Source organism: Rattus norvegicus, chromosome 9 (genome assembly GCF_021556685.1).
Source record: "Rattus norvegicus strain SHRSP/BbbUtx chromosome 9, alternate assembly SHRSP_T2T, whole genome shotgun sequence".
Taxonomy (NCBI): Eukaryota; Metazoa; Chordata; class Mammalia; order Rodentia; family Muridae; genus Rattus; species Rattus norvegicus.
Window position 1 is genome coordinate 20941368 of NC_141542.1, and position 11691 is coordinate 20953058.

The window sequence follows — 11691 nt, forward strand, 5'->3', positions numbered from 1 at the left end:
ATCATGCTCTTGGCCCTGAATGCCAGGACCAGTGCTAGCATTATCCTATGGAGAGTCCCAGGCTGACACCTGGCACCAGAGTCGGGATCAAAGGGAGGCAGCCAGGAAGTAGGGGCTCAGAGCACCTTACCCGCTGTCCATTCCCAGAGAGGGCTTTTGTTACATTTCAAATGCTATCCCTTTTCCTGTTTTCCCATCCATAAAGCCGTTTATAAAACCCCCTCCCCCTTCTACTATGAGGTTGTTACCACCCACCCAACCACCCAGGACTTCTTGCCTCCCTGTTCTGGTTTCCCTACACTGGGGCATCAAGCCTTGACAAGACTAAGGGCTTCTCCTCCCATTTGGGCCCAAGAAGGCCATTCTCTTCTACATATGCAGCTGTAGCCATGGGTCTGTCCATGTGTACTCTTTGGATGGTGGTTTCGGCTCTGGGAGCTCTGGGGGTTTCTTATTGTTGTTCTTAAGGGGTTGTAAACCCTTTCAGCTCCCTCAATCCTTTCTCTTACTCCCCCATTGGGGACCCTGATCTCAGCTAAATGGTTGACTGCAAGCATCTGCCTCTGTATTTGTCATGCTCTTTACCCCACTCTTTTGAGCAGATCACCACGGAGTAACGAAGATGTATTGTATTGAAGTGATTATGTATAGACAAATAGATGATGTCTTAATTCCTAATGATGGTTCTATAAAAATTCCTAAAATTAGATTAGTAATTTTAAGCTCCCTTATAATGGGACTGCTATTATGTTTTCTCTGGTAATCAAAATTGCATTGAGAACTCTGCCATTCTTAAAGTGTCATGAGTGAATTGCTTCTGCAATACCAAGCAGGATCTCCAAATTAGAGCCCATCCTAAGAGGGTATAAACCAATTAACCAAAGTTCATAAAAAGGGAATGAATGATTTACTATAGGTGCAAGGACTGAATGTAAATAATTGACTGGATTTGCCTATAGGTAATTTCACTTATTCTTTTCTCATAAAAATTACAGCTTTTAACTCTCCATGAATGTGCAGAGCTAGTGACAGATGGTGATGGTTTATCCTGATTGATTACTCTTGATGGATATGCATGTAAACATTCTCTGTTGTAAACTGATTATCCAACTTATGATTTGAATTCCTGTGCAAACTGTGGTGAACTTTTCACCATGTGATGCTGTGTTCAGAAAGATATACAAATGCTGAGGACAAAGAGAGAGAAAGCTTTTTAGACAGAACTGAACTGAACAGAACAGAGCTCAAGAAGAACTTAGAAGTAAAGGCATAGCGTTGAGAGTAAGGCATTGAGAGTAAGGAAATTATTGGGTCATAAGAGCAAGAAGAAAGGAGATAAGAAGAAGAGAGCAAGGAGAACCTTTTAAGGCAAACTTTATGGAGGCAAACTTTTGTCTTTTAGGAAAACTGAAGAACTTAGAAATAAACGTTAAAATCACTGCTCTTCAGCCTTCAGCCTGGCTCACTGGCTAGCTTGTGCTCTTCAGTCAGGCTCACTGGCTAGTCTGTGCTCTTCAATCAGGCTCACTGGCTAGCCTTTGCTCTTCAGCCTGGCTCACTGGCTAGCCTCTGTTCTTCAGTCAGGCTCACTGGCTAGCCTCTGCTCTTCAGCCTGGCTCACTGGCTAGCCTCTGCTCGTCAGTCAGGCTCACTGGTTAGCCTCTGGTCTTCAGTCAGGCTCACTGGCTAGCCTCTGCTCTTCAGCCTGGCTCACTGGCTAGCCTCTGCTCTTCAGCTGGGCTCACTGGTACCCTCTGCTCTTCAACATGGCTCACTGGCTAGCCTCTGCTCCTCAGCCTGGCTCACTGTCTAGCCTCTGCTCTTCAGTCAGGCTCACTGTCTAGCCTCTGCTCTTCAAACTGGCTCACTGACTAGCCTCTGCTCTTCAGCCTGGCTCACTGGCTAGCCTCTACTCTTCAGTCAGGCTCACTGGCTAGCCTGTGCTCTTCAGTCAGGCTCACTGGCTAGCCTCTGCTCTTCAGTCAGGCTCACTGGCTAGCCTGTGCTCTTCAGTCGGGCTCACTGTCTAGCCTGTGGTCTTTAGTCAGGCTCACTGTCTAGCCTGTGCTCTTCAGTCAGGCTCACTGGCTAGCCTCTGCTCATCAGTCAGGCTCACTGTCTAGCCTGTGCTCTTCAGTCAGGCTCACTGTCTAGCCTCTGCTCTTCACTCAGGTTCACTGGCTAGCCTCTGCTCTTCAGTCAGGCTCACTGCCTAGCCTATCCTCTTCAGCTGGGCTCACTGGCCTATGGGGCACTAGCACATTGCTTAACCATCTGCTCATGACTGCCTGACCACACTGACCACCTGACCGCCCTGACTTCTTAAAGTTGTCCTCTAGAAAGAGCACAAGAAACCAAAGAGAAACACCACAGGGACCTTTTCCAATGGGCTTTTTTCAACCTTAAGTACTTTCGTTATTTCTTTAAAAAAGTGAAATATAATTTCTGTAATTCATATGATCAAGAGAGCTGTGCAGTAGTCATTGCTTTATGGAATTTGGTGCTAAATCAAATGATTCCTTTATTCTATTATGATGTTATCTGTATGTTATAAGATGTATCTTTGGAAAACACAACACCAAATTCCTAAAATCTAGATGTTTTAAGAAATCAGATGATGGAGAAACATAACTGCTTACCTATCTAGACTGGGCTTTTTTGCTATACTGCATGTAAAATCAATTTTCCACACTACTTCCATGATTTTCAAGAATGATTAAGAGAAAAATAAGTTGAACATAATGGCCAGAAAGGTCAATACTGTTGCATACCATTTTACATAACTGCAAACACTCTCAGAAGAGTTTTTCACATCCTTACCAATATTAGAAGTTTGGTGACACAAGCAGCTTGACAAACAGTAAAATTATTGTGGTTTTGCCTTTCTGGAGGACATTAAAATTTACATGGTTTGCATATCGTATTTTTTTTTTGGCATTTAGTCCTGCTTTAGTGCTGTTCAATAGTGGCCATGCAGCCAACATCCCTTTGCTCCAGGCTTTCAGCACCCCATTCCCATCACTGATCTGATGCATACTTGGTCCCAGAGATGGACAGCAGAGGGATTTGACACACAGCATCCACTCTGCTCCACTGCTTTGCTTTTTGTAAATTCTTTACAATGGCTATTTCTTGATTTATTATTCCTACGAACATGACTTGTCTTGATATTTTGAGATACGATCTTATTATGTAGCCCAGGCTGGCCTTGATTTCCCAATTCTCTGCCCTTAGTCTTCCACCATTCCCTGATTCTCAATTTGTTATTAGATGTAGTTGTATGGCCCCATTTCCAAATCAAATGTTCTTCTGGCTTTATTACTTTGCCCTTTCCACAGACTTTTATTAATTATGCAAAGTAGATGGTGTTAAATGTTTAAATACTAGATATATTAACTCATCAGTCCCCAAGACAACTCTGTGAATTAACACTCGTTATCATCCTCACTGTGCAGATAAGGGAATTGAGTCACACAAGGTAAAATAACTTCTCCACAGTTGAACATCTAACGGGTGTGAGAGCCAAGCTTTGAGTCCAACTACAAAGTAGATCAACCTACAATGGGCAGGTCTGTGCTGCTGTATATTCAAATGCTAAATTCTGTACCCTAAGGTCCTGTTGCTCCAAGACAAGGAGATCCTCATGTATACCAGATTTTTTTTTGCCCCCAAGTTATCCCTGATTGGTTAATAAAATCCCTACAACAAGGGCTGGGCAGAAGAGAGGGGACAGAGCAAAGTTGCCCTGGGCCTGGGGACTCAGGCAGGGTCCACGAGGAGAGGGAAAGGACATGGAGGAGAAGGAAGGAGACACCAGCCCATAGGGTAGGTGGATCGTGAGTGTATTGCCATGAGGGCCAGCCTGTCAGAACAGGAGTGACCCAGGCAGAGCATGGCAAGCAATACCTCGGGGTTATGGACAGGGAAGCAGAAAAAATAGCACAGAGGGTTGATTTCTGCCCAGCTCTAATACTTTAAGGCTTATTCTAAATCTAAAAGTTTTGTGTCTTTTATTTGGGAACTAAATGTTCTATGGTAGGTTAGAAACCCCCTAATAATATTTACTGTAGCAATGGTCACACATTTATTGTGGTATTTTAAATATAACACACATTGAATTTCACAATTCAGATGCAAGGCTTTTTATGTTTCCAATGTGACTGTACACCTGAGGTCATGTCTCGGTATAGAGACAGAACATGGCAGAAATGCCTAGAACATTTTAAGGTCACCACACCGACCAAATGAAAGCCACAGGCTATACAGACTATGATGGATGAGGAGAAGGCTTAGTGCTCTCTGGAGTCCCCTTCCCTAGTCTTGGGATAAGACTTCCAGTAAGCCAAGACATATTCCTCTTTCATTTCTCAAGGAGCCAGGGGTAGACCCACATATATGATTTCTTTGCCTGCAGTGTTTTTTTCCAAGCGCTGCCCTGTTTGAGGACTTGGCAAAGGTAAGCACTGTCAGAGGAAGGCCAGCATATAAATTCTGTATAACTCTGCTCTGACAGCATGTAGCACAATCCTATCAAGTACTGGAAGCATTGTTGGAAAGATTAATCAACCTCTAAGATCAAATGGAAGCAACCCAATGGCCACATGGCTGCAAATCAAGTCTGAAACCATAGCCCAGTATGGAAGTTCATCCTTGGATCTTATGTCAAACAGCATTAGCATCCACAAGAAAAAAGAAACTGAAATGGAAAGGGGATGGGTAATGAACTCATGGCACGGATATCTAAGTCATGTGGAAAGATCCCAGTGCAAAGAGATCTAGCAAACATACATGTCCATGAAGCTTTCACCAAGAATCCCCATTCTGTGTTCTAAAACATTATATATATACACACACACACACACACAGTGAATCCTCATTCATGGTCAGCTATAGGGATTGATTCTCTGGGAACCTGACTTTGAGATTGAGATAGATGTATAAAGGTGTTTGACAAGTGCTCTTGGGGACCATGGCTGTGACAAACAGGAGAGAAGGGGATAGGGTGGAGAGCACTCTGGCTCTAATGCAGTCACAAGGGTATGCAGGCAGCCCTGTGTGGGGGTCAGGAGCTGGCCTGACCCTGAAGTCTTAGCCTGCACTGGAACAAGCAGGAGGCCCCGCCTTAAAGTCCCCATTGGCTAAGGACGAGGTTCCTGGTCAGAACCTAGTTACCACATTGTAACCACATAGCCATCCCTTCTCCAATATCATTCTTCCTGAATTTCCAAGTCCAATCATGAGGATATTTGGGGCTACACTCTGATCTTTTACTCAGAGCAAACAAAAATCAGCTGGATGGGCAGCGAGTGGAATAGCCTAAGGTTAGGCTAAACCTCAATTTTAATGGGTCCATAAGTTCAGGAGGGAGTCCATGTGGCATTGTCATCTGTGGCTTCTGTGTCCTTATCCCGGGTGTGCTGACTCTGTGAAATGATGCCACCTCACCTCACAGATGTCAGGGTGAAAATCATGTATGATCTTTTCTGGGAAGAACTCTGCCTTTTCCTACCATCTGGAGTTGTACAAGATCACTATGCCTAGCTCATAAGAAAGGGGTGGAGATTGTGGTGGCCTTAGAAGTTGAGGATCTTTTCTGATTAAGGCACATATTTTTTCCTATGTAATTTTCCCATTGCTCTTTCCCTAATGATGGTTGACTTCATTCCTGGCCTGAAGTAAACTGGATTCCAAAGTTTTGGATTAGGGAAGCCCCTATTTTTGAGATGACAGGCCCAGCAAGGGATCCCACTGCATACAGGTTCCTATTCCCAAGGAAGTTGTTGCTGCAGAATCACAGCATGAGGACAGCAGCACAGGATATCTCCCAGCTTTCTCTCCTGCACCTGCTGCAACTGTAATAAGGCTGTTTGTTTGTTTGTTTGTTTGCTTTTTATTGGAAATACCTACAAAACTGAGCAGTCCACAAGTATTGTTTGTTGCCAGTAGCCCCCTGTAGCCACGGTCTTTCGCTGGACACTAGTCCATTTGGACGTAGGAGCACAGAGTGTTAGGCCCCCCGCATTCACACAACAACTGGACAGACTTTCCTTCTATCTTTTTGCATAGCCAGCACTCTAGGACCAAGAGGCTTGCCTAAGAGCCACTGGAGAGGCCCCTCTTGTTCTTCCTGGGGCAGACCTTGACCCAGGGTCCTTTTTCTTTGCATCAGGCACACTGACTTTTAGCCAGGAATTCTCTTCTGTTGCCAGGTACTGTCTTCCTAGGTTCCCTAATTACTGTGGCCAGTACATGTTCCTCTCTTGTCTTTTATCTCTCTTTATCTCTCTAATTTCCTATTCTTTTTTGTCTGTTTGTTCAACCTTACTTTCTCTGTAACTTATACTAACTCTCAGCAACTTAGCTTAACCCTTCAAATTTCTGTAACTTTCTCTTCATATCGTTTTTTTATCTTAGCCAGATTGGTGGGGCGTTTTCCAGCCCCTCAGAGACCCACCCTTGGAGCCTGGCGGCAGACCTGGAGCACTCCCTACCTTCAGGCGTATTGAAGTCAGTCAAGAGTGAGGGCCTTCCACCAATGTCTAGAACATTCTTTCTGGCTTCTAGCAGTATTCTGTCTTTCCTCGGTGATAAAGGAGATCTGTAACAGTTACTAACAAGCATCTCAAATGGGATGGTGGGGAAAGAAGAGAATCTTGAGAATAGAGGTCCACTGAAGAGGGCAAATAGCATTTAGTCACACAGCTAAACCAGGAGGCCTTTCTTGGACAAAAAGGCCACTGTATAAATAAGCACAAGCTTTGTCTATGAAACAGAAAGGTGAGCAGAGAGGCAGCCGATCTGTTATCGACTATCTCTCTAAACTTAGATTTTCCCTCAAGGAGTATCTCTCTTCAGCGTCGGCTTGGTGGCTTTGCCTCTCAAGAGAACCAGCCTCCAAATGACTAGGCTTCTAGTAACAACTAATAACAAAAGGATGGAGAGATGGTTAGAACCTGGGTGCTAGATACCATGTGGCTGACAAAAGAATTGTAATGGGTTCACCTGGGACTTTCAGGACCTCAGTAGCAGCCCTTTACCAAACTGTCTCACTGGGTTAAAGGCCCATGGAAAAGAAGACATTAATCCTGACCTTGGCCACAGCCAAAGTCTGAATTCTAAATTTTGACGGGCAAAACAAAGTTTTTCACAGTTTGTTGTAGTTTTTTTTGAAACTATTTTAGGGGCTTTTCGCCCCCCCCCTCGCCAACCTGGGGCATCTCTCCTTGGGGAGGAGGCTCAAGAGAGAGAGACAAAACTCCCTGGCAGAAAACAATTTCTCTCAAGCAAATTATTTTCAATTTTTAACTTAAGCACCAAGTTGACCAAGTAAAACTCTTTGACGAAGAAAGCAAACAGTTTCATGATTTCAAACACAGTCATCAGTCCAAGATTTAAATACAGTCGTCAGTCCAAATTCAAACACGAAACAAAAGCCAAAAAGACACTCGACACTTTCACAGAAAACAAACCAGAGAAACAAGACCAAGACAAAGCATCCTATAAGCAATTTCCACAGATGTCTGGTACCTTCGGTACCTGGCCCAAACTGCAGCTTAACCTTACCTGCTTCTGGGATACCAAACACAAAAACAGAACACAAACAACAGACACCAACATGTCCAGAAAACCACAGTCAGGTCACAAAGAAGATAAACAATTCCAACAGTCAAAAAAGTAACAGACAGACGCGCCTCGCGGCTTCGGTACCAAACTGAAACCAAAAATTCAGACGGAGTCTCCGAGGGCCTTGGATCCTCTACTCCAATAAAATTCAGACGGAGTCATCAAGGGTCCGGATCCCTCCGAAAACGGACGGAGGCGCCACGGATCCAGACCTCCCTCTCCTCCAACCACCCCTGGAACGTCTTCCAGGGCTGCGGGGGAGAAGTCTGAGCTCGTCAGCTCCTTCTCTGGCCCACCCAGATAGTCCCCAGATCTGAGCCTATTGATCAATTGTTCACAGGACAAGACAGGACAGACAAGACAAACGCCGGCCAGCTTACCTCCCGGTGGGTGGTCGGTGATCTATGGGCAGAGGATCTCCGAATCCCGGACGAGCCTCCAAATGAAAGATATCTGGAGAGGACCTTTCCCTCAGGAGGAGACCCAAGCGCCCAATGACCGAGCCGAGTCCACTCGGATGCAATCAGCAAGAGGGTTTATTGGAAAACACAGGTACCTGCGAGCACACAGTCTCTTCGGTGGACTTGCGGGCCCAGCAGCTCCAGCATGGGGCTTTTATTAGGTTTGGGGAAGCAGAAGCGGGCGTACAGAAGCAGATGCACAGTTACGGGGATTGGTGGATTCAAACGAGGCACATAGACATGTTCACATATGATTGGCTATTTCACATGATGAGGTAATAAGGTAAAGCTACACACATTGGAGGTTTGGGGCGTCCTGGATGTCAGGGGATGGGGGCTTATCTCTTCCTGCCAGGTGGCCTGTGAGTCAGATCTGGTACTCCTGGTCTGTTCTGCATTCCTTTTCTTTTATGCTCTGTTAGTTTTAATGGTGACTCAGCCCTAGGTATCTGGGCGTGCCTGGGCTCGTTCAAGCCTGTTGCAGCACTGAGTTAAGACTCATGGGGGGGGGGTTTCATGCCCACCGTCATGCACACGTCTGTTCATTATCCTTCCACGCACACACAGTCTTCATACACACCTCATACATATCTCACACACACCACATGCACTCTCCTGTCACGCACACACAGTCTTCATACACACCTCATACATATCTCACACACACCACATGCACTCTCCTGTCATGCACACACACAGTCTTCATACACACCTCACACATATCTCACACACAGCACATGCACTCTCCTGTCACGCACACACACAGTCTTCATACACACCTCACACATATCTCACACACACTACATGCACTCTCCTGTCATGCACACACACAATCTTCACACACACCTCACATTCTCTCCTCACTCATTCTCACATGCTCTCCTCATGCTCTCTCCCTGGCTCTCACATTTGTTGTCAGACTCGCTCTCTCATTAGCTCCCTCATTCACTCTTCACATTCTCTCTCCACTCACTCTTCTCATGCTCTTCTCATGCTCTCTCATTTGCTCTCACATTTGTTCTTACATTTGCTCTGTCATTTACTCTCTCATTCACTCCCTGATGCTCTCTCTCATTTACTCTTCGCATGTTCCGTAGCCTTTCTCTTGCCCCACTCCTTTATTAATAATCCAAAAGCGGGTAGGAAAAAGACATTTATAATCATTGCCAAATCAAATGCAAAGAATGACTACATCTCACCAAGAACTAAGAATTACACTGTTCTCCAAAGTTTCAGGCTTCCCCTATACCCAGACCTATAGCCAATATAATAATAATAATTGTAAACTTATCGTTATTTAAACTTTAACTCTTTACTTTTATACTTCAGAGACCAAAGCTCCGAGGTCAGCTACCTGCACTTTCCTGTGAAGCTCTAATGATAAACGACATAGGCAAAACTGCCAGGCAGTGGCCAGAAAGAATCAAGATAATTCTTAGCACAGTAATTCCACTAGCTTTCTGTTCCTTGCACACAATGACTCTCATAAGAGTTCCAGTAGCTTGACTTAGTTTACTAGTATATTATTTTACATATTCTATACTTCAATATCCAGGAACCAGTCTGAAATATTATGGAAAATTTATGTCCTAACTTCAATAACTTTTTCCTTTCTTAGGGTCCCAATGTTGTCTCTAATTCATTTTCTCTTATTTTCTTCAAGCTATCTTTGCAAGTCAAACCTTAATCTGGAACTACAATTGTGCAGTTATTACATTTTTTTCCAAGATGAGAATACACAGTATGCAACTCGGCCTCTAGGGCTATGCTGTGCTGTGCCCCTATGCATCAATTTCCAATTGTCTAAAATCATAACATCAAGGAACATCTAGTTTCACAGAATTCACCAGAGCATAAGGAGAAAGAAGTAGGAAAGTCAGATATAATACAATAATTGTGCACATCAAGGCCTACCGATAGGAGTCACACACAAATGAAATCTATACAGCCCTTGTCCAGTGATAAGGTTAGGGAAATGGAAACAACCAGTTTTTACAAAGAGCTACTGTGGGCTACTGAGATGTCTCCATCCCGGACTACTGTAGGCAGCCTCTTATTTCACATGGTGGGCCCCTGGAGGGATGTGTCTCCTGATACTCAGGGTTCCAGAAGCCACCCTACTTTACAAGGAGCTGCTGCAGGCTTCTGAGATGTCTCCATCCCGGACTACGGCTGGCAGTCTCTGTCATTGTATGTTGTCCCCAGCATTAGCCAAAGCAATCAGACAAAAAGAGGAGGTCAAAGGGATACAGATTGGAAAGGAAGAAGAAAATTATCATTATTGAGGACGATAGGACAGTATAATTGAGACACCCAAAAAGTTACACCAGAGAACTCCTAACACTGATAAACAACTTCGGCAAAGTGGCTGGGTATAAAATTAACTCAAACAAATCAGTAGCTTTCCTCTACACTAAAGATAAACAAGTTGAGAAAGAAATTCGGGAAATGACACCATTCATAATAGTCCCAAATAACATAAAAATACCTCAGTGTGAATTTATCAAACAAGTGAAAGATCTGTGTGAAAAGAACTTCATGTATATGAAGAAAGAAATGAAGAAGATCTCAGAAAATGGAAAGATCTCCCATGCTCGTGGGTTGGCAGGATGAAGAGAGTAAAAAATGTCCATTTTTCCAAAAGTGACCTACAGATTCAATGCAATCCCCATCAAAATTCCAATATACTTCTTCATAGGGTTAGAAGGAATAATTTGCAAATTCATTTGGAATAACAAGTAACTCAGGATAGCTAAAACTATCCACAACAATAAAAGGACTTCAGGGGGAATCACTATCCCTGAACTCAAGCAGTTTACAGAGCAATAGTGATAAAATTGTATGGTATTGGTACAGAGACAGACAGATAGACCAGTGGAATAGAACTGCAGACCCAGAAATGAACCCACACACCTATTGTCACTTGATTTTTGACAAAGGAGACAAAACCATCACGTGGAAAAAAAGATAGCATTTTCACCAAATGGTGCTGGCTCCACTGGAGGTCAGCATATGGAAGAGGACAAATCATCCCCTGCTTATTGCCCTGGACAAAGCTTAAGTCCAGGTGGATCAAGGACCTCTACATCAAACCAGATACACTCAAACGAAGAGAAGCAAAAGTGGGGAAGCATCTTGAACACATGGACACTGGAAAAAATTTCCTGAACAAAACACGAATGGCTTATGCTCTAAGATCAAGAGTAGACAAATGGGATCTCATAAAGGTACAAAGCTTCGGTAAGACAAAGGACACTGTGGTTAGGACAAAACACCAATCAACAGATTGGGAAAAGACCTTTACTAATCCTACAACTGATAGAGGGCTAATATCCAAAATATACAAAGAACTCATGACGCTGCACTGTAGGGATACTAATAATCCTATTAAAAATTGCGGTTCAGACCTGAACAAGAATTAACAGCTGAGGAATATGGAGTGGCTGAGAAGCACCAAAAGAAATGTTCAACATCTTTAGTTATGTGGGAAATGCAAATCAAACAACCCTGAGATTCCACCTCACACCAGTCTGAATGGCTAAGATCAAACACTCAGGCTATAGAAGACGCTTGCACGGATGTGAGAAAGAGGAACACTCCTCCATTG